Source organism: Pseudorca crassidens, chromosome 4 (genome assembly GCF_039906515.1).
Source record: "Pseudorca crassidens isolate mPseCra1 chromosome 4, mPseCra1.hap1, whole genome shotgun sequence".
Lineage (NCBI taxonomy): Eukaryota > Metazoa > Chordata > Mammalia > Artiodactyla > Delphinidae > Pseudorca > Pseudorca crassidens.
In genome coordinates, this window is record NC_090299.1 from 34,176,013 (window position 1) to 34,200,699 (window position 24,687).

General features: G+C 37.2%; 1 protein-coding gene across 6 annotated transcripts in view; it reads right to left on the reverse strand.

Annotated features, from left to right (window-relative positions):
- The window catches only part of TET2 (tet methylcytosine dioxygenase 2), a 134,008-nt gene that overhangs the window by 64,651 nt on the left and 44,670 nt on the right, over positions 1-24,687 (reverse strand). For all 6 annotated transcript variants that reach the window (XR_010942906.1, XM_067735436.1, XM_067735435.1 and 3 more), the window contains one exon: positions 23,876-24,021. The gene's annotated coding sequence lies outside the window, so the exon portion shown is untranslated. The remainder of the gene's footprint in view (positions 1-23,875; positions 24,022-24,687) is intronic.

A 24,687-nucleotide genomic window follows, 5' to 3' on the forward strand; every position in this document is an offset into this window, starting at 1 on the left:
CTCAGCCTCAATTTCTCTTGAGGCTATAATGGGAATAATCAAAGTTAAGAGTATCTGTCTTCACTGCCACCTACTTGTTCACACCTTATTCCATCACTGGCATACTGCTATTTGCAGGGTAAATATGAGGTACCTGTAGAGAATCTCAATGACATAAGTTGGAATAAAAAAGTAGGCTTTGCAGTCAGGTAGATCTACATTTAAATCTTCATTCTTCCACTTACTGTGTGATTCTGATGGAGCCTTTGTTTTTTAATCTAGTGACAACACTAACACTAAAAGGGTTACTAACTATTAAGTGAGATAGATATATGAAAGACTAATGGGATGACTTTCTGTTCCCCACCAAGGCATGTATATTCTGCTTCTCTGCCTTTGTGCCTCCATTACCTCCTTCTTACAAAATTTCCCTACCTATCTGCCAAGGTTCAATAAAAATTCACTTCCTCCATACAGCTTTTCCTGTTCCCTTCCAGCTGGAAGAGCTGCCCTTTTCTGAACTCTCTTTTCCTGAGATCTGTATTAGGACACTCACTTCAGTGACATCTCGCCTTAGTTACTGTCTATCTCTCATTGCTCCTGCTCACTGTCCTATCAAGCTGTTCTTCCTCTGCTTATTGCTTAAATGCTGACGTCCTTGGAATTCTAGTCTAGAACTTCTTCAACATTCATTCATATATTTATTCATTCTATTTAACAGGTAGTTATATTCAAGGTATTGCTCTGAGTTCTAGGGATGTAGGGATGAACAAGATAGTCTAGATTCCTCATTAGTGAAGTTTATTTAGACAAGTAAACAAATAAAACAATTGTAGCTTGCTAAATGCTAGGAAGGAAATAAATCTGAATGACGGGATAGAGAGGGATTAAAATGGAAGTATTTAATAGAGAAGTTAGGGAAAGACTCTGAGTTGCTGACATCTATCTGAGCTGAATGAAAAAGCCAGTGGCAGGAAAAGTTGGGGGAAGAATGTTCCAGTCAGAAGGAACAGAAAGAACAGAGAATCTGGTCTGGTTGGTGAGAGAGAGAGAGAGGGAGGGAGGGAGGGAGGGAGGGAGGGAGGGGGGGGGAGAGGGAGAGAGAGAGAGAGAGAGAGAGAGAGAGGTTTTAAGATGAGGTTAGCGGTGTGTAAAGGCCAGGCAGGGGTGAGGCACTTAGATTACTATTTAAATCCAATGGGAAGCCATCTGAGCATTATATGAAGAATGGTTGCTTACTCTGATTTGAACTTTTAAAAGATCACTCTGGTAGTCTGTGGAGAATGAATTGAAGGCATTAAGAGTAGATGCATCAAGCTGGGAGAATGCAGTAATCCGAAAGAAAGGATATGATATCCTGGACTAGGGTGACAGCAGTGGACATACAGAGAAGTGAATGGATTCTGGATGCATTTTGGAGGCAGAAATGAAACTTCCTGGTGATGGATTAGATGTGAGGGAATGAATAAAACGGAAGAAGAAACCAGGATATGCCTAGAGTGTTATTCTGAGCCACAAGGTTGATGATGGTGCCATTTGCTGAGACAGGGGTGAATGGGAGTAACAAGATTGATGGGAAAATTATGAGTTCGGTCTTGAACAAGCTAAGTTTGAAATGCATATTTTCATTCAAATGGGTATACTAGGCAGGCAGTTGGGTATAAAAGTCAAGAAGTAAGAGGTCTAAGCTGGAGTTAACTTTGAGCTGTGTCAGCCTATCAGTGATATTTAAAGCCATAGGACTCCATGAGATTATCTTGAGAGTACAGTTAGAGAAGGTGGCCTAAGATGGGGGCTGAGAAATCTTTAGAATTTAGAGATCCTAATGAGAAAGAAAAGACAGCAAGATGACCCAAGAGACTGCCAGAAAGATAGTGACATAACCATTTCCTGAGTGACCTATTTAACTCCCATTCTCTCAAGTTGCAGATCGATCTCAGATCTCTACTTCTAGTCCTCAGCAGAGTTGCTAATTTAAATTTGCAATTGTCTCCTAGTCATCTACATACTCCAAACCAAATTCATTGTCGTTTGCTCCAAATTTGTCCTCTCTTTTATGTATTTCCTATCAGAGTGAGTGGTAATATCATCTACCCAGTTACTTAAGAAGAAACCCCGATGTTCAATTCTTTCTTTCCTTTTACAAACATCCCAGCAAATACGAAGTATTATTGTCTCAACCTTCTCATTGTCCCTGGAATCCATAGATTATCCACATCCTCATTCTTACTATCATGGCTCTTACTGTCACCATCTCATTCCTGGATTACTACAACAGGCCATTAAATGGCCTTCTTGCCTCTGGTCTTCCCTTTTTGCCTATTCTCTACACTAAAGCCCAATGCTGAACATCACTGCTTCTCCACTTACTCCCATCCTTCAGTAGATCCTCTTAGCCTTGATACTCCTTAATCCCCTTAATATGACCCTAAAGCTATCAGGATCTGGCTGTGACCTCTCTCTAAACGTTTCTCTCATGGCCATTTGCCCCAGCCTCTTATTGATGTATTTATAATTTATAGTTCCTTTAACCCAGCAGCTTCTCTGGCCCCTGTGCCTTTGCACATGTGGTCTTGTCCTTCTCACCGTAACAAATCTTCCCCATCTCCTTCTTCTTCACCCTTCCCATTCTGAACAAATTAATCCTCATTTATTCCATTTAGATATTAGTGTAGACAGTACTTCCTCTAGGAAACTAAATGACTTTCTAAGGGAGTGCTAGATGCTCTCCAGGATGTTCCAAGAACACCTTGTATTTCTCCTCATCATAACACTTAACACACTATGTATCTGCCTATTTCCTTCTCTGCATCCTCCACCAGGCCTTAAGCTTCTTGCAGAGAAGAAGCTGTCTACTGGTTTCATAGTCATAATCATAATACTTAACCCAATATCTGGCAGAAAGTAGGCACTCAGTTATGTGTGGAGTGAATGACTGTGTATACATATTCTCTCTCCTACTGGTTTATAGGAATCTTAATATTTTCATTTAGCAATTAGGCCTTTTAACACAGAAATTTATTTTAGTGACTAAATGCATTAAAAACTAGAACACACAGTACTCTATAAAGAGAAAAAGTACTGTCAGGTGTAGATAGGATACTACCTGACAAAAAAATAACACCTAGTTATTGAATTAGCAATTGAGGAAAAATTAAGTTTAAAATCTCTTCCCATACATGTTTATTTTCAACCCAGGTCCCAACACACACACACACACACACACACACACACACACACACACACACACACACACACACATCCTCAAAAAAACTACTTTGACTACAATATAAATTGTTTAGATTTTAGCACATTAGATACAAGTGCAAGGGCCTCACGTAGGGGTTTGGAGTCCTTAATTCCCTTGGTGACTCCTCTGGTTATCACTAACAAGGTTTGTCCTTCTTTGACTCAGTTATTTTGGACTCCCTAGGGGCAAATTCCATGTCTTATCTACGTTCCCTCCCAACCTGAAAGCCTAGCACAGATATGCAGAAGGCACTCAAAAACTGCCTGTTCACTGAATGAAAATAGAAGAGATATGATTATTCTTGATAGGCTCCACTATAAACAAACCAACCAACCAAACTGAAATATCAGTAAAATATCTATAACTAAATATTTTATGTCACATGGGGAAAATATTAGCATCTTGGTGTTCCCAGATAATTAGAAATAAACGCTTTAGTTTTCTGCATCTGTTTAAAATAGTAATTTTATAGCTACACATTGAAGATTTCTCAATTTTCTTAAAGACATCTTTTATTAATAAAATATCTTCACTGTGGAAGAGTAAAATCACATATTTAATTCCATTAAGAAATGCAAAAACATATGTGAGACATCTGCTGTCAGATTTCTATTCTGTTCCCATTGTGACAAACCAACCTGGCATGTATTCTATTTTAGTTAAAAGAAAGTTCAGTCATGAACCTGTATCAAAGGGCACAAAGGATTTAGACCTCTAAGTTTAAAAGTCAGTTCAGCTGACTATTTAACATAAAGATCTAAAGGCAATGAGTTCTGTGTCCAGGATCATTCAGAGCAGCTCAGTTAGGGTAAGGACAGATATTTCAAATTTCCTCGCAGACAAGGCTGAAGGCTTGTTTTGATTCAGAAACCTGTTATTACACTTGACTCATCCTAGAGCAAATTCAAACTTCAAATACTGCTACTCAGATTAATTTGGAGTTATATTGGTACAAACAATCACCCTTGTGGGATAACTCATAGTTGGAATGAATGCCAAAGGTGAATGCATAAACAATATTCACACAGACATTCATCCCAGTGTATTCAGTTCTGCTGAAAGCGGCCTCCGCCCAAACATAGACACCATGCATCAGGCATCTATTTGTATTTCTGCTGTGCAAGTTGTAACGTATTAAATACCAAACTTAATTAAACTGGCATGCATTTTAATTGTTTTCCACTAGATGTTGAAATTTAATAGCTTTGTCCTTTTATTCTAGTTCACCTAAAACACTTATCACTATTTGAATTTGAGATTACATTTGCTGACAGTTCAGTTCTTTGGTGGAAGGAGACTGGTTTTAATTGGTACCAAGTTTCCTGCTGTTTCCTCTTCATTATGACAGGTCACTATGTCAAAAAAACAGGAAGACACCAAAGAATAGAATTAATGCTAAATTAATCCCAAACATTGAGATTAATTGGAAACACTATCTACTCACCATTGTGCCTTTACACACTCCTGTTTTACTTTTCTTCATCCTATAAGCTAGTAAACAAAGTTGGGCTTGCTCAGCAACTTTTCTATGATTGGAAAAGATGTAAGAAATATAAAAGGGTTAAGTGGTTAAATAAAGATGCCCTAATCAGCTTTTTAAAATTGCTGCACATAAAAATAAATCAAGTCTCTCTGTATCCCTTATACTTAATGGCAAGAAAAAGAATTAGATAATAAAAATAAATGAGAAAACCAGAGTTTCCCAATTTGGGAAGTTGATTCCTCAGAGGACTCAAAATGTAATTCAGAGGAAGATGCTGGAAAGTCCTGCTCAATGCTGGCCAGTTGGATTCTTCACAAATTGAACGATTTGTTTAATTTTTCCTGAAAATTGTTCTACCGGTTCCCACCAAACCAAAAAAGCATAGGAAAATATTCTGATACATTAGAAGAGGGAGCTTTACTCATTCTGCTAATGCCTAACAACGTAACAAAGGCTGCCTTCCACAGCAGAAAAAAAAAAGCTGGGCTCTTTTGCCCTCAGAAACCATAGACATGCAGTATTGCTATCTTGACCAGCCATTTCAGTTCCCTCTTATGTTCCCTTAATATGGACACTGAAACTGAAGTCATGGCCAAAACAAAGTGAATGTGCTCTCCACTTGTCTTTTAAAACTCCCTCCTCCTTCTTCAGCATACCAAAGAACTATGCAATACAGGATCTTGTTTAAAATCTGATGGCTATTCTGGATACACTTCAAATGGTAGCAAATCCAGTTTTCTGCACTCCAGTTTCAGCTCTTCACTCTCCTTTTATGTAGTAAAACTAGAAACTCATAAGATGGTAAATTTTTGCCTTAATTTTCTTATGTATTTAAGAAAATTAGTTCCAACATTAGTTCCTAAGCACTGAGATCCTACTGAGGATCTTAAGAAAGCAACTTGGTCCCCTCTTTCTAGCAAAATTTATGGAAAACTTCCAGTGAGCTTATAGATTCTCATAAGCAAATGCTTAGGATCCTTATCAGTTAGAGTTTAGCTCTTTGGTTTCATCTGAAGAGTTCAACTTGAATTGGAAATGTTAAAAAAAAAAAAATTACTCCAAAAAAATTTGGCTTATTTTTATCCTTGTGAGACTGGCTGATAATTTATTCTCTCTTCTCGAAAGCTTGCTTTCTATTTTGAATTTCCTTGAAAGCAGCATCCAATATTAAATTCATTTAAGAAACTAATTTTCATCATGTTCACGAACAAATTAGGCTGGAGGACTTGTAGAAATGGTAACATAAGAGCAGATATCCAAGCCCTCTTCCCATTAAATGACTGAAATAATTTTTTAAAATTTTGGAAAATATCCTATATAAGCACTAGAGTCACTAGGGAATAGTGACAGCTGATAGGCAGAAGTTTTTGAGGAATTTCTGGCTAAAATGCAGACAAATCCACATTAAAGGACATCTCTAAGAGTCTAATCACAGCCCCTCTTCCTAAACCAGCTGTGGAATGTACAAAACCCCAGCCAACTGCCCCAACAACCCTTCCTTGGAGGCATGCGTTGTGGTAGTCAGGGCTAACAGGAGAGAGGGAGACTTTGCAATGGAAGCCCTCCACCCCTGTACCATAGCTGAGAAGGAACTGGAAACTCAAACAGAAACACAGCAGTGCTGTGGTATCTCTCCCAGTTATGTACTCAAGTGGCCGGCTCACCCTGATATAGGGAAGTTTCTTTTCATCCAAAGTTTCCCTCCTAATATATAGCAGGAAGAGCTAAAGGTGAGGGAGGCTTTGGAGAAACAGGTAAGTCTTCTTTAAACACAAAGCAGCCAAAGACAGCAGTGTTGAGGAAAGGAAATACGTACAAACTCACCAGACAGAGACCACCTATGGGTGGCAGGACTCTTCTCTAACCCAGCCCCTCACTTAGAGTGGGCTTACCCTGGCAAGAGTGTTCAATTTCCTAAACTGGTAGGGTTTACTGGGGGAGGAAGGTACCAAAGAGACAGAGCTCTTCTCCAAGTTGTCTGAAGTTGCAAAACAGAAAATCAGACAAACCCAAATTATGAACCTGGACTAGTGGCCATGACAAATGAAAGACAGATACAAAGGGGAATAGGAGGGAGGGAGCTGATCTCTTAAGCAGTATTTTCAACAAATAGAACTTTTACCATGATAATGTTCTAAATGTCCCACTAAAACAGTCTAAGAAGATTCTATCACACTTTTGTGGTAGTAGATGAATCAGCCCTGCTGATTCAGATGAATCATTCAGATGAATCAGCTAAATAGGGGAAACAAATCCAGAATGGTACCTATAAAAATATACTTCAACTAAAAGAAAAAATAAGCATATTACTCAACAGTAGAAGAAGAGCATGCTTAAAGAAATGATTTGCTAGAATCATTTGTGTTCTAGAAATTAATCTTAGACCTCACGTGCCTTGTGCTGCCAAAGGAAGTTTTCATAGATACTCTTTGAAACAGATTAATGATTAAATTAGAAAACAGACTGAAATTAAGAAGGAAATTAAGAAGTTAAGAAAAATAATGCCAGGTAACATAATTCCACAGCAAAATATAAAACAGAATTAAGCTCCGAGACTTCATACTATACTACAAAGCTACAATAATCAAAACAGTATGGTACTGGCACAAAAACAGACATAGATTAATGGAACAGGATAAAAAGTCCAGAAACAAACCCACGTATCTATGGTCAATTAATCTGTGACAAAAGAGGCAAGAATATATAATGGAGAAAAGACAGTCTCTTCAATAAATGGTGCTGTGGAAACTGGACAGCTACATGTAAAAGAATGAAATTAGAACATTCTCTAACACCATATACAAAAACAAACTCAAAATGGATTAAAGACCTAAATGTAAGACCAGATACTATAAAACTTCTAGAGGAAAACAAAGGCAGAACACACTTTGTTATAAATCACAGCAATATTATTTTGGATCTGTCTCCTAGGGTAATGGAAACAAAAGCAAAAATAAACAAACGGGATCAAATTAAACTTAAGAGCTTTTGCACAGCAAAGGAAATCATAAGCAAAATTAAAAGACAACTTAGGGAATGGGAGAAAATATTTGCAAATGATGTTACTGACAGGGACTAATTTCCTCCAAAAGATACAAACAACTCATACAGCTCAGTATTTAAAAAACAAGCTGGGGGGCTTCCCTGGTGGTGCAGTGGTTGAGAGTCCGCCTGCTGATGCAGGGGACACGCGTTCGTGCCCCGGTCTGGGAGGATCCCACATGCCGCGGAGCGGCTGGGCCCATGAACCATGGCCACTGGGCCTGTGCGTCCGGAGCCTGTGCTCTGCAGCGGGAGAGGCCACAGCAGTGAGAGACCCATGTGCCACAAAAAAAAAAAAAAAAAAAAAAAGCAAAAACAAAACAAAACAAAACAAAACAAAAAACAAGCTGGGCAGAAGACCTAAACAGACACTTCTCCAAAGAAGACATACAGATGGCCAAGAGGCACATGAAAAGATGCTCAATATCACTAATTATCAGAGCAATGCAAATCAAAACTACAATGAGGTATCACCTGACATCAGTTAGAATGACCATCATTAAAAAGTCTACAAATAATAAATGCTGGAGAGGGTGTGGAAAAAAGGGAACTCTCCTATACAGTTGGTGGGAATGTAAATTGGTGTAGCCACTATGGAGAACAGTATGGAGCTTCCTTAAAAAGCTAAAATACGTTACCATATGAACCAGCAATCCCACTCCCAGGCATATATCCAGAGAAAACTAATTTGAAAAGATACATGCACTCCAATATTCATTGCAGCATTATTTATAATAGCCAAGATGTGGAAGCAACCTAAGTATCCACTGACAGATGAATGGATAAAGAAGATGTGGTACATATATACAATGGAATATTACTCAGCCATAAAAAGGAACAAAACTGGGTCATTTGTAGAGACGTGGATGGATCTAGAGACTGTCATACAGAGTGAAGTAAGTCAGAAAGAGCAAAAGAAATATCGTATATTAACGCATATATGTGGAACCTAGAAAAATGGTACAGATGAACCGGTTTGCAGGGCAGAAATAGACACAGATGTAGAGAACAAACATATGGACACCAAGAGGGGAAAGCGGCAGGGTGAGGAGGGTGGTGTGATGAATTGGGAGACTGGGATTGACATATATACACTAACATGTATAAAATGGATAACTAATAAGAACCTGCTGTATAAAAAAATAAATAAAATTCTAAAATTAAAAAACAATAATAAATAAATAAATTTATCTCTACTAAAAAAAAAAAAAAAAGATTCTTACCCCTGAGGAAGAGAGTTTCTTTAAACATCCTAAGGAAACAGTGTGATTAGTTTTCTAATAGATTATATGCAACATGCTTTGGAGACACAGAAAAGAAAGGGGCTAAGTTTACCTCAAGGAGTTGGGATGACTTCACAGAGGTTGTATATTCCTTATATCGAAAACTTAAATCTTGCCAAAGACATTTCCTCAACATCCTTAATCATGGTTCTGACTCTTTGGTATTACCTACTGCTCAGCAGCATCAGTAGTGTAATTAAGAGCTAAGGTATATGTGCTTCCCAAAGCCAGGCACTCCCTTCTTTGTGATGAAAATGGCCTTTCTCGGACACAAGCACATTCAATTCCCAACTGTTCACAGTGTTGTTCAGGATATTTTTAAAAACTGGAAATACAATTATTTTCCAGTAAATGCAAAGCCTAAAACCCTCTTCTACCACTCCTTTCTGGCCAATCATCTCCCAAACAAATCTGCTATTTTGTGTATTCTGGTGAAATTATATAAGCCAAATAAGAATGTATATGGTCTACGTAAGAATGGAAGTAGTTCTTAACTTAGTATAGCATAATCATATGGCACTATTTTTATCCCTTAAACTTATATAAAATGTTTCAAAGTAACTAACTGGATATTGATAGCACTCTTCCAACTCTCCTCATTTAATAAGTCAATGATAATCATTATTCATCCACCAAACATTTATTACCTAACATGTGCCAAGCACAGTGTTAGGAATCCTAATAGGATAGGAATAAGAGGGAAGTCCAAGTACTTCGTGAGCTCAAACTCCATTAGGTCATTTTCAGTTTACATGGATGACTATGAAATTCAAATGTTTTCACTTACATTTCTTAAGACATTGAAAAATACTTGGCCAGGTATCCCACTGTATTTGATACTTTTACTTACTCATGTTCTGTTTTGTTTCAGAAAATGTTTGTATTTACTATTTTCATTTTGCCTGCTATAGTTAACCGTTCCATGTCTTCACAATAAAATCTTTATGGCGTTAACCTATTATCTGCTACTTTGTTGACAGCAACCCTATTACAAAACTGTGGGCCCCAAAGAGAAAGTACTCTTCAATAAATTATAAATGATAATAATAAAAACCCAAGCCTTGTTATAAAAAGTAAGAGAATATGGCTCAAAATAAGGGCTTAATGTGGCCATTCATTAAAGTTATGATGTTACTAAAAATATTAAATGTTATTTAGAAGAGGCCAAAAAACTACTGCCTTTGAGAAAACCAGAATTTCAGAGAAGAAAAATACTAAGGTAACTGAAAACAATGAGTAATTTAAAAATCTATCCTGTAATTTCTTTAAGAATAATATAGTAGTTTATGGAAAAGATTAAAAAAAACAAAGTACGAATTACAGATTTTTTTTATAGAGGTAGTCTGTAGCAGTGGGTAGAGAACCACTATGTGTTCAGAGAACTTGAGAGGCAGTGGTGCCAAGTAATTCATCGCTCCACGCTGAAGCAGTCACCTCGCCTCCCAGAAGACTCAGGCTGCTCAAAGGCAAGGGCTAGGAAAACAGAATTAATCATTTGATTTTCATATTAGTTTCAGCATCAGCTATCCATTAAGTAAGATTAATATATGTTATGTATCCACAGTTTTTGCAAGCTTTCTGTAAAAATGAAGTTTGAAGAGATAGCTATGTAGGGACTTATTCATTTATATTTATGAGTCAGGGAACCAGTTCACTGGACATTTACAAAAGGTCAAGGAAGAAAGAAGTTGGGGGTGGATGTTATCTCACAAAATATGCAGTAAATTCTATGGTCACATAAATCTGGAGGGCAGGAGATGGTAATCTATGGATTCTGGATGAAGATGCCCTGTTAATGATAGCATATTTAACTATATTGGCAGGAATTCAACTCTAGCCCCAACTTGGAGGTGACCTTCCATTGTTTTATAGTTTGCTTTGTAAAATCCGTAAGTAGTTCTAAAACCCTCTCAGGGAAATGAAGTTCTTCTTAAAAAAAGCTCACAAATAAGAAATACCCCCACTTTAAGTGCCTGGTTTAAATATTGTCAACTGATAATTTTATTTACTAAAAGCTACTGAGCACTACAATGGGAACAAAAATAAGCATTGCACCAATGCACCCACAATTTATCATTTAAAAAACACCTTTTTGCCTCATATCTATTGTGTTGTTTACTGTCAATGAATGAAAATATAGTATTAAGACTTTCCATAACATTTTTAGGAAATACTTTACATTAAACAATAGGGCAAATAAGATGTATAAGTGTGACCACTTCAATAGGAAAATATTTCTTCTCAATTACATATTTGAAGGGAAAATGGGGTGCCTTTTTTGAGGAAGAGATAATTTTATTTTCAAGGGCAGTTCATCCAACTTTTAAAAATATATCAAATATAATGTTCTAAATTAAACTCTTGATTTGCAAGTAGTTAAATGATTCAGCTAAATAATTGAATTTAAAGAAGAATTTAATTCTTCTCACTCTCCTGGGGTAGAAGGATTCAACAACAAAGACCTTAATCATAGTATTATTAAGTGTCTCAAGTCATAATTATCTCATGAACATAAAACTTAGAGCCTGAACATAAAACAAAACATAAGCAACTGAGTAAAGTCAAACTTCCTTTTCATTTTGGTGAAAAGTATGACCTACGTATTATATATTTATATTCATATCAGATACATGGTTTCTGACCTACTGACCAGCAGGAAGCAGTGTGTCCAGACAGGGAGGAAAATGGAAAATGGTTAAAGAGTAGGAGGGAGGAAATGAGAATTAAGTGGAAAGGTAATTAGGGGTTGAATGAACATATAACAAGTAGAGACACAGCAGATCTTTTAAATTAATATACCTTTTTCTACATTCACAAAATAAAACTCTTGAAGGAATTTTCGAAATAGAAATAACTGATGAACTGAGGCTCAGAGAAACAACAGTGGAAGTTTAAAGCTTACTTTTTTTTTCCTGATGTCCTCTAAAAACAAATTCACAGGTTTTCATATCAATGTCCACTGTGCTATCATTCTGACCTTTGTATTCTAATGTGACTTAAACCAAACCACCTTGGGTTTAAATGATCTATTATCAAGAGTATTATCTGCTATACCTGATAAACTAGCTAAATGGAAAATCAGTCTACCAATGCGTCAAAGATGATAAATACATTACCTGCAGAACCAACAGGAAAGTGTTTTCTCTCTCCTTCAGTAAAGGCAAAAGTAACCACAAATTCAGGAGTGAGACAATTGCTTCTACATGTTCAAGCCTACCTTCTAATATGGGGTCCCCAATCCCCGGGCCGCAGAGCAGGAGGTGAGCGGTGGGCGAGTGAGCAAAGCTTCATCATCTGCCGCTCCCCATCGCTCCCCATCACTTGCATTACCACCTGAACCACCCCCCACCACCCCATCAGTGGAAAAATTGTCTTCCACGAAACTGGTCCCTGGCGCCAAAAAGGTTGGGGACCGCTGTTCTAATACACCCTTAAGTTCATGGTTCATCACTGTGTCCAACTCACTTAAAATGATTCCAGTAAGGCCTGCCAGTTCAGAGTTGCCTCCCCTTTTGGGGGAGGAGGGTAGAGTGAATCTTAATCTTCTTCAGCTGCCTATCTTGATTCAGAACCTCCAGTCCATGGGAACCATCTAATTATACCACCAGTTGTAAATATAAAAAGCTAGCTTTTAAAGTTTTAAAAGTATGGTGTTATGTAATGAAAGTAGATTCTTTTCTCCTATCAAGTAAGATGTACAATGCCTCTACTTTCCAGAGGAGAAAGTTAAAAACAGAGAAAATAAAGGACATCACAAATGAGAGTTGTTCTAAGTTTTAGGTAAGACTTAAAAAATATATATAGGGGCTTCCCTGGTGGTGCAGTGGTTAAGAATCTGCCTGCCAATGTAGGGGACACAGGTTCGATCACTGGTCTGGGAAGATACCACATGCCATGAAGCAACAAAGCCCGTGCAACACAACTACTGAGCCCGCGGGCCACAACTACTGAAGCCCATTCGCCTAGAGCCCGTGCTCCGCAACGAGAAGCTACCGCAATGAGAAGCCCGTGCACTGCAATGAAGAGTAGCCCCCGCTCGCCCAACTAGAGAAAGTTTGCACGTAGCAACAAAGACCCAATGCAGCCAAAAATAAATTAAATAAATAAACTTATTAAAAATATATATATATATACACACACACATAAATATATATGACTTGTTCTCTCAATGATCATCCAATTTTTAAAAAGAAATTTTATCAACATTATAATCAGTAATATCAAAGAAAACAGAGGTCATGCTTATAAAAGTTACAGAGAAAATGAAAGAGAAAGCAGAAACATAAATAGAATAAAAAATAAATAGAATGAAAAAAGATTTTCATAAACTTGCCTAGGCTTAAAGGAGGGACTAAAAATAACAAGATGTAATTTACTAAATTAAATGTTAAATTTTTCAACATTGATTTAGAAAATCACAGTCCCAAAGTAAGGATGAAAGAGATTTGGTTTATCAGCTGCTTCTGTGAAAAAAGAAGACAAGTTACACTGCAACTTTAATGTGTGGCCTTGTGGCAAGAAAGCCAAGTGTGCTTTGAGGCCATATTAATGGATGTGAAGTGTCCAGAAAACTAGGAGACGTATGATGACCTGATCACAACTATTTAAAATACCGAACACCATACTTTAATATTTAAAGGACCAGTACGTAACACAGGGATCCAACATTCTTCAACAAATGCTGATTTTACCTTAACAGGATACGAAACAGTTAGAACATTCCAAAAATGTACTCAATTACTGCATTCCCATTAGAAAAATCCAATCTAGAATAGTCTTTTGTAGAAAGGTAGTAAAGAAGATTCCAGCACGGCATGAAAAGGGAATAATTTTTTTTTTAAGTTTTAAAATATATAACTTTTCTTCAGTTATAGCAATTATCTAAACATTTATTTTCTCATAAAATATGGAAACTGCCCCTTTTAACTCCTGGCCACTTTTCTCCCCATATCTCCCCCTTCTGCTTTCGTTACAGCCCTCAATAAACATTTGAAGTAGGCATTTTATGATATATTCCAGTTGTATGACACATATTAATGAAGAGAAGTACCTTCTACAGCATTAATAAAATTTAAACTAAGTTTTAAAAAATACTTTGATATTAAGTAATCTTCTTTTCTATAGGATTACAACCCCTTCACTCAATCAAAGCATATTATTTATTTAATACTTACTATGCACTAGGCATTCAGATGTGCTTTCCTCCCTTGCTACTGCAGGAAAATTACTAACTGAATAATCATTATACTAATTTCTATTTTTAAAATGTCTTAAAAAGACTCATTTTGAGAAGGTAGAACTTTTGAAAAAATGGAAAGGGACAACTAAAATACAAAAAAAATAAAAATTAAACCCTACCTATCTCTTAACTTTAAAAAAGTATATAACAACAAAAAAAAAGACAACCTACAGATGGGAGAAGATATTTGCAAATGATGCTACCGACAATGGACTAATTTCCAAAATATACAAACAGCTCATACAGCTTAATATATCAAAAAAAATCAAAGACAACTTATGGAATGGGAGAAAATATTTGCAAACAATGTTACTGACAGGGATTAATTCCCTCCAAAATATACAAATAGCTCATACAGCTCAGTATCAAAAATTAATTAATTAATTAAAAACTGGGCAGAAGACTTAAATAGACATTTCTCCAAAGAAGACATACAGATGGCCAAGAGGCACATGAAAAGATGCTCAACATCACTAATCATCAGAGAAATGCAAATCAAAACTACAATGAGGTATCACCTGACATCAGTCATAATGACCATCATTAAAAAGTCTACAAATAATAAATGCTGGAGAGGGTGTGGAGAAAAGGGAACTCTCCTACACTGTTCGTGGGAGTATAAATTGGTGTAGCCACTATGAAGAACAGTATGAAGCTTCCTTAAAGCTAAAAATGGTTTTACCATATAAACCAGCAATCCCAATCCTGGGCATATATCCAGAGAAAACTCTACTTCTACAAGATACATGCATCCCAATGTTCATTTTCTTTTTTAAATGGGAAAACAATCGTTTTGTTTGTTTTTTAACATCTTTATTGGAGTATAATTGCTTTACAATGTAGTGTCGGTTTCTGCTGTATAACAAAGTGAATCAGCTATGTGTATACATATATCCCTATATCTCCTCCCTCTTGCGCCTCCCTCCCACCCTCCCTATCCCACCCCTCTAGGTGGTCATAAAGCTGATCTCCCTGTGCTATGCAGCTGCTTCCCACTAGCTATCTATTTTACATTTGGTAGTGTATATATGTCAATGCTACTCCTTCACTTCGTCCCAGCTTACCCTTCCCCCTCCCCGTGTCCTCAGGTCCATTCTCTACCTGTGTCTTTATTTCTGTCCTGCCCCTAGGTTCATCAGAACCATTTTTTTTTAGATTCCATATATATGAGTAGAGTCTGTCATACAGAGTGAAGTAAGTCAGAAAGAGAAAAATAAACACATCCTAATGTTCATTGAAGCACTATTTACAATAGCCAAGATGTGGAAGCAACCTAAGTATTCATCAACAGATGAATGGATAAAGAAAATGTGGTACATATTGGGTTGGCCAAAGAGTTCGTTTGGTTTTATGTAAAAATAAAAGACACATTTTTCATTTTCACCAAGAATTTTACTGAACACTGTATTCACTAACCCAACAAACTTTTTGGCTATCCCAATATATACAATGGAATACTACTTAGGTATAAAAAAAAGGAATGAAATAATGCCATTTGCAGCAACATGGATGGACCTAGAGATTGAGAAAGACAAATATATGTGATATCTTGTGGAATCTAAAAAAATGACACAAATGAACTTATTTACAAAACAGAAATAGTCTCACAGACATAGAAAACAAACTTATGCTTACCAAAGGGGAAGGGGGGGTGATAAGTTAGAAATTTGGGATTAACAGATATACACAACTATATATAAAATAAACAAGGACCTACTGTATAGCACAGGGGATTATATTCAATATCTTCTAATAACCTATACTGGAAAAGAATTTGAAAAATAATATATATTGTGTGTTTGTGTGTGTGTGTAACTGAATCACTTTGCTGTACACCTGAAACTAACACATTATCAATTAACTATACTTCAAATTTTTTTTTTTTTTGTGGTACGTGGGCCTCTCACTGTTGTGGGCTCTCCCATCGCGGAGCCCACAGGCTCCGGACGCGCAGGCTCAGCGGCCATGGCTCCCGGGCCCAGCTGCTCCGCGGCATGTGGGATCTTCCTGGACGGGGCACGAACCCGTGTCCCCTGCATCAGCAGGCGGACTCTCAACCACTGCGCCACCAGGGAAGCCCAACTATGCTTCAAATTTTAAAATGTTTTTTTAAATAGTATGAAACTGAATAAAGGAAAAAAATCTTTTTGAGACCATCTGGTTTTATACTTCAAAGAAATATATATATCAAAAGGCTAAACATTTTTTTGTTCTAAATGAAATACATTTAAAATTCCAAAGTATTCAATCCTGCATTTGATGCGGGAAGTTTATTTACCCTCCTCTGAAGTTATGGATTTTAATAATCACGTCACTGTTTGGTTAGGGAACCTGGAGCTCAGAGGTCTTTCCTGAAATGCTCTCTAGAGATCCAGCGTATCGATTTAGCCCTGTAAGCTTGCATACACTCCCAGCTATGTCCTCATAACATCGCAAGGCACCTAGGCAGCACTGCCAAACACATGGCTTCCCACAAGGGCCTACATTCTAAAGTACACTGACCAATCTTTCTCCTTTCACCTGAGAGTGAAAAACAGAACAAAACAAAAAACTGCTAGGTCAGAAAATCTATCGTCAACTAAACTTTCTGGAATTTTCTAAACATTTCTTGCATTCATGTCTCAACAAACAAGGTCTTGAGTGTGTTTATTCATTAAAATTATCACCCAAGAGACACCATCTATTATCCATAACAGCTTTCAAATTTCTCTTCCTATAGTGAAGCATTTATGTTCACCAATACTACTGGAATTAGAATATCCTTAAAGTCTCCCAAAACAGCCAACAAAAGCACAAATCCCAATTGTAATCAATTTATTTTCGGTAGGACACTTTAGGGAAAAAATATATAAGCATCAAATGTTACTTTTACAAATGTTAGTTACAACTGAGTATCTCTGAGATTCAAGCTCTGAAACAAGGTAATTTTGTATACAAGATTACCATGTCTAGACACTGTAAGTTCCAACTTCTTACCCTCTCAGTTCCTCTCACACCCCACCCCCACTTAATGGGCAGGTGCTGAATCTATTTTAAGAAGGAGCCAGAGGGGACAAGGAAGAACAGAAGATATGATCACAAAGTGAATTCCTTCTTTTGAAGAGTGTGATTAAGTGCCTACTATGTAACCAAACACTGTGCAAGATGTTAGGAATGGAAGATAAGATACAGCCTTTGTCCTAGGGATTTCAGAGAAGACAGGCACACAGGACTACAGAAAGTGTGATGTTTGAGGGACAATAAATGCCACAAATATGAGGTTTTGCTGATGAGAAACCTGAGCTGGGGCTCTACGGCAAAAGGACATTTAACCAGGAGAGGAACAAGTACAAAGACTTGAATGTGTGAAATATAATGTTATGTTCAAGGCCTATAGTTAGGAAGAATTATACCACACAATCTGAGGGACAGTCAATATGGTGACAAGGAGGTTGAAGAGTAATCAAGAGCCAGATCAGGAATATTAAATACAGAGTTTGATCTACTTCCTATAGGTCAATGGTTTTCCAAACTGAGTTCTTTAGATAGCAAGAGTTCACAGAGCTGTTCAGGGCCACACTGGCTGAAAAGGGGGTAGGTAGGTGGCCCTATGAGTCCCCACATTGTATCCATTTCTGCACTGACCAGATGAACTTCATTTTAATTGTAAAAACTTTGCAAGGAAGGTGGGGTAGGGGGTGGTGCTTCCACTGCTTTAACAAAGTTCAACAATAGGTATCCATCAAAGGGTATTAAGAAGGGAGTATACATGGTTATATTTGCATTTAAGAATGAGCACACTAGAGCACTTTAAATTGACCAGCAGGTGAAAAAAAGAATAAAAGAACAGAAGCAGAGGGAACAATTAGGAAATGATTAATTCATGCAGAAAGGAAATTAAGAGTGGTAAGAATAAGTAGAGGTGTGGACAAGCTGGATTTGGGGGTGTGGGTGGAAAAGAAAGTGGTAGAAGTTCCTGTCCAACAAGTTCAACGTTCTCAATGAAGTAAGAAGCAAGCTGGCTGGAAGAATTTAAGGAAAGATGGGTGTGTACATGTGCAAGTGGGGGAGGCATTCAAGATCTGGAAAAGATGGCCAAGGTTGTTTTTTGTTTGTTTATTTAACTTATTTATTTATTTATTTGGCTGCACTGCGTGGCATGTGGGATCTTAGTTCCCTGACCAGGGATTGAACCCATGTCCCCTGCAGTGGAAGCGCAGAATCTTAAGCACTGGACTGCCAGAGAAGTCCCTTGTTTTTGCTTTATAAAGTCCCTTTAAAACCACCACTAAGATTCAAGGACTGTATGTGTTCTTGGTTGAAAATTACAAAATTGTTATACACATATACAACATTAACTATACGATCATAGATTCTCCCAGAAACCCATTACTTGTTCTCTTAATCTTTTCAACATTAAAAAAGCCAAGAGAACAAATTAATTTCACACTTTGAGGAAAAGGTTTGGTTAGAGTAACATCTGTAACAATGGGTAAACATTTCTAGTGCCTTTAGCTGCACTGCAACTTTCTTTCAGAACACAAAGTGTTTTCACCAAGACTCTTTCATTTATGCTTAAAATATCCTATGAGATCAACAGAGGCAACTGATGCTTCACCTTTTGATAGGGAAACCGAAACACAAGAATGGTGAAAATAACTTTCATAGGGTGCAGTCTATTTTAGCATGGCTGACTCGTTCCAAACTCAAATATGTGTCATATGTGGACAGGCACTGATGCCAAAAGTGTTAATAGTGTTATTTGTGAATTTAGGGACTGCCAAAGTTCTCAGCAGAGTCCCATGAGAACGTCAATAGTCTTCTATAATTCACTCTCTTGGGACATAGAGACCATGAGACCAATCTGGGCCTTATATGCATATAAGACAAGATACCACAGGTAACAAAGATTTTGCTTTCATATGGTTCAGTCATGACTTGTATTATAATGAGGCATGTATAATGGCGAGAGTAAAGAAATGTATAAAGAAAGAATTGTAGCACTGTTGTTAATAGAAAAATAAAATTTTCTCTTTTAAGTATACTTCTAATAATTTAGAAAATGACATTTTATTAAAATTTTCTCTTTTAAGTATACTTCTAATTTAGAAAATTACATTTTATTAAAAATAAGAAAATATTTAATAACAAATAGATGGGTAGAAAAAATAATAGTTTGAAGGGTGCAGTTTGAGGAGCACTGCCTTGGATGCTCTCTAGGGTCTTTTTTTTGTTTAAAGTCTTATGACTCAAAGGATAAACTAATCAGGCTTGTTAGAACAATGATGATGGATTTCAGTTTATAAGACTGGCCTGTAAGGAAGGGAAAATTGAAGTCTTAATTTTAAAATGTAGGTGGTGATTTAAATTTGAGAAGGCAAAAGGCATTTTCCTTCTGAAAAATGAAACAGAAAATAGGTACAATGATAGAAATAACTGTTCCATCTCAAACTACTGAAGAGACAGAAAGATGACATTTAAAATCAGGAAACATTGGGCTTCCCTGGTGGCACAGTGGTTGAGAGTTCGCCTGCCGATGCAGGAAACACGGGTTTGTGCCCCGGTCCGGGAAGATCCCACGTGCCACGGAGCGGCTGGGCCCATGAGCCATGGTTGCTGAGCCTGCGCGTCCGGAGCCTGTGCTCCACAATGGGAGAGGCCACAACAGTGAGAGGCCCGTGTACCGCAAAAAAAAAAAAAAAAAAAAAAAAAATCAGGAAACATCAATAATCACTATAGGTGGGAGAATCTAAGCATATAGAATGACCCTCTTCCAGTTTTACCAATGCTTCTTTAACCCTTTCTAAACAACTTAGATCTGTTTCATGAGAGAGGGTAAAAATGTCCACATTAATTAGAAAAATGGCTATAAGACAGTGTGAATGGGCAAATCCGAAACTTCTAACTCTATTCTCCCCAACCAATCTGGCAAAATACAAATCAGTAATATTTCCTACAGATGGCATGGGGAGCAGGGGATGGGGAGCTGTCAATATGGAGACGTGGAGCTAGTCCAGGTTCTGCCAATAACTAATGACATGAACTTAGGGAAGTCATATATCATTTCTGGGTACCCTATTTCCTATAATTTCCTATAATGCCAACACTTCATTGGTCAATTTAAAACTTGAAAAATTTGACATTTCTTCTTAATCTCCTATGTGCTATTAGCAGTTAAATCATCATTTTTCTTTAAAACATATCAAATCTCTCTTCCCTTTTCTGCCTTATCTTTATTATCATAATCCATGTTCTCAACCTCACTCCGAAATTCCTTCAACAACTTCCACCATCTCCCTACTCTTCTCAACTTGTCAAAATAATAATATCGCTAGAGACCCGAATTAACCTCGTTACTTACCTCCTCCAGTTGTTCCTCAATATGTGTACAATGGCATGTAATAATCTTTAGACTGGCTTTAGGGTTTTATAAAAATTGACCTCACCTATTTTTCCATCTCCTTTCCCACTACTTGCCAACTCTGTACAAGGTTGCCTGCCCTCGCCCCTTTCCTAGTGCACCCCCTGCCCTTAAGGCCAACATCCTTATTTTATTCTATCTCATGCTGTTTCTCCTCCACTTCTGTCACTGGGATGTCATTCCTTATTGTTTATTTGTTTTATGGCTGATGGTGTGAGGCTACATGATTGTGAACTGTATAAAAATAACTTCAGAACTTTTTCTTTGGAGTTTTTTTTTTCTTTCAGCTTCATTGAGGTATAACGACAAATAAAACTGAAATATATAAGGTATACAATATGATGATTTGATATATACACTGTGAAAGAATTCCCCCCATCAAGTTAATTACTGCATCCATCACTTGACACATTTAGGTTTTTTTTTTGTTAAATTGTTTTGGTTTTGTTTTTTGGTGAGAACATTTAGGTTGTGCTCTCTTAGCAAATTTTAATTATACAACACAGTATTGTCAACTATAGTCATCATGTTATATATTAGATTTTCAGACTTTATTCATCTTATAACTGAAGGTTTGTACCCTTTTACCAACTATCCAAATTCTTCCTCTCCTTCAAGATCCAGACCACAAGCTGCCCCCTTCCTTCATGAAGGCTTCTCTACCTGTTTTAGTCTAGATGGGCCTTGCCATTCTTTGAACTTCCAAAGTTCTTATCTGTATCACTCACTTGGGTACCTGGGTAAATGTTTATTGGTGATACGTGATCAAGCTGTACACGATGTTCTGATTCTCTTTGAATCACTCTGAAAAAACTACTCTAGGGCTTTGTAGTATATTTCTCATCTACCTGAAATGCCCTTCCCCCGTGTAACTTTATGGTATGCGTGTATTCCTTTTTCATGTTTTTACTTAAAAAATAATTTTACCCTGAGGTCTTTTCTGACTACTCTATCTTCAATTACTAACTCACCATGCCTCCAATTTCCTTTTTCTACCAAAAGTTTTATGCTTAGCACTTCTTGGTATTCTACCTACTATGCACTTTTATTTATGTCTGTCTCCCACTCTATAAATAAGAGAGACTTTGTTTTCCTCATTAATGCACCCCAGTCCCTAAAGAGTGCCTGGTAGTTGACAGGTGGTCAAGAAATACTTTTGGAATGAATTCATTATTAAAAAACGAAAAGCAAGATTAGTAACAGTGATTAATAATAATAAACAAAGGCTAATATAAAATTGAGAACTTATTATGTGCTAGGCCCTGCACGCATTATCCATATAACATTACATAATTCCATTAGTATTTAACTCTGACATAGTTTCCTCCTTGCCAAATAAAACAAGGCTTAAAGAGGTTAAATACTGTTCCCAAGAACACACAGCTAATAGACATTATTAAAAATGAGCCCCCGGCGTATTTAGTACTGAAAATAAGTCCCTGGCTGAGCTTATCCAACTGTAAAAAACTAAATACAAAATTAGATTCTTTTTTGGATATGAGGGAAGAACTCCTTCGGTAGTCACTTGAAAATCTTTTTTTTTTTTTTAATAACAGCTGATATTTTAATTTCCTGTTCTCTTTTCTTGTTAGTAATTTATCTTATACTTTTCCCTAAACTTTTACTCTTCCTTACTCACCCTTCACCACCAAGAAGAGAAAATCTTCTGACTGATGTTATGACTTCACTAAAGAGATAACAATTCTATCTTAAAAATGCGTCTCAGTTCTCATGTTAAGGCCAAGTACAGAATGAGTAGCCACAGTCCCCACAGTGAGAGGTAAAGCAACCACTAAGGCAGGAGGGGAAAAGCAAAGAATGCTTTATTCATAATTACCTAAGATTTTCCAGCATGAGAGGGGAAAGAGGAAGTCTATTTTCAGTGACAATGATTACTCTAAAAACATTAACATGTAAGGGGAAAATTTTCATTCTGAGAGTTACTACTGTGCTGAGATCTCTTTCCCTTACACAGTGACTTAAAATTCCCAGGGCAGAGAGGTAATCTAGGCAGATGCACTTGCCCTGTGTCTTGAAAATGGCAACATCCAGGGATCATGGGAGTTTAACTGAGGACACACTGGAAAGGATTTCTCAGCACCAGGTCAGTCTCTAAGAAGTATCAAGTGGCAGAGCGGATACTTATATCCTCAGGCATCTGGAGTGAGGGAAGAGATTACAGCTACACAGGCTTTTTAGAAGATCTGCTATGCTGAATGTATAAACAAGATTCAGTGAAACTAAAGCTAAATTATCTGCTAAAGAGTTATAGATGGAAAAAAAAAAAAAACCTCATTCTTCCTTTTCTCTAGCTAACGTGCATTTTCTTTTCTACAATGCATCCACAATTTAAACTGGTTTACAGTACAGGCAAAGGTATACATAGTAGAATTCATTCTAGTGTTCATCTTAAATATTTTGGGGAAAAAAGATACATCAGTTCTCTACTTCTATATGTCTATATAAATGATAGTGATGTGATAAAAAAAAAAACCCTTAAAAAAAAACCAAAGAAACCCTTTAGGTTGGGACACTCATTAGCAAAACAAATTGATCTTTATTAAGATCAACTATAAGAACATAATGAAAAAAGTGTCTTTCTCTCAGTACTTCTATTTGTATTTTCAGAAAAATCACGTGAAAAAAATCACATAGGCTCTCCTGAGATCCGTCGTTCTAAACTTTAGTTCTCTGTTCGTTCTACGAAGCCAAACTGTCATGAAACCCAGCTGCCTAGGTTCAAGAGGTACTCACTTTCAGACCAGCAAATAACCACAGAATAGCACTTTTTTTGGGTCCTCAACAAGATTGAGACAAAGTGGCCATAGGTGATGTAAGAATGGAGAAGAGAAATACTGTGACAAGTGGTTAGAGATAGCACCTTCCTCCATGCTTATTATTATATTTGAATGGCTCTTATCTCTCTTTTATTAAACTAGCAAACATTAAGAATCTGATGAAAATCTACCTTTTCTTCAGAGGAAAAAAAAAATGTACGTATCAGTACTTAAAAGTCAGCACACAACTTTAGGGGATTCATAGACCTTAAAATCTAAGCCATGCATACTAAGCACAGATAATAGAGGTATCTGAGAGAGTACAGAGTAACTTAGCGTTGGAGGTTGTAAGAGAGATTGACCATTAAACTGAGAACAAACTTACACTCGCAAACAAGCACCCACTGTCCCCAGTGTCTTACCAGCAGCTCTATCCCTCACTGCGCCTCCTGGGTCATGGCCTGTTGGCTGCTGCGGAGCCCATCTCCTGCTTCCACCCGTGGTAACTCAACAGGAGCGAGGGCAAGTAGACAATCTTGAGAGGGTCTGCTGCTGAATGGTGGCCAGCCTGGAAAAGACACCGTTTGAATATTTTTAAGTTAGCAAAAAGGAACACAGCATGTACATCTGGTATGAAAGCTATTGCGTAGCATTTAAAGGTTTCAGGTGCCTATAATTGGATATTTCCACTATGCCATTGGCTGTGAAAAATACAGGGCTGGAGGATCTTTCTCAAATCAATGAAAGTCCCAACTGCACCACAGTATTTGTCTAATAGTTGTAGAGCAGTTTGCAATATCCAAAGCATCTCTGCTCACATCAGTTTGTGATCACATCTTGATTGTGATAATCAATTAGGTTTGAGACCCACTGGCTTGTATTACTTCATCTGTTGAATATAATAGTTCTCAGCCTTGGTTATAGTTATCACCTTGGGTGTAAAGTTGAGGCCTCACGCTCAGAGATTCTGATTTGTTGGCCTAATGTGAAGCCTTGCTCCCCAGGTGTTTCTAAGGTGCAGCCAGGATAGAGAATCATTAGCATAACTCCTTCTACTTGTTGAGATGTAGCACTAACTTAACTCATAAATAGCAAATGTCTATTCCGGATATACCACATCAAGACAATGTGTTAAGTGCTGTCGGAAAGGTAAAGCATTATAACATGTGACCCTGTGCTCAGGGGCTCTAATTTACCTGGACACATACTTTCAAAAGATCACATAATAAGATAA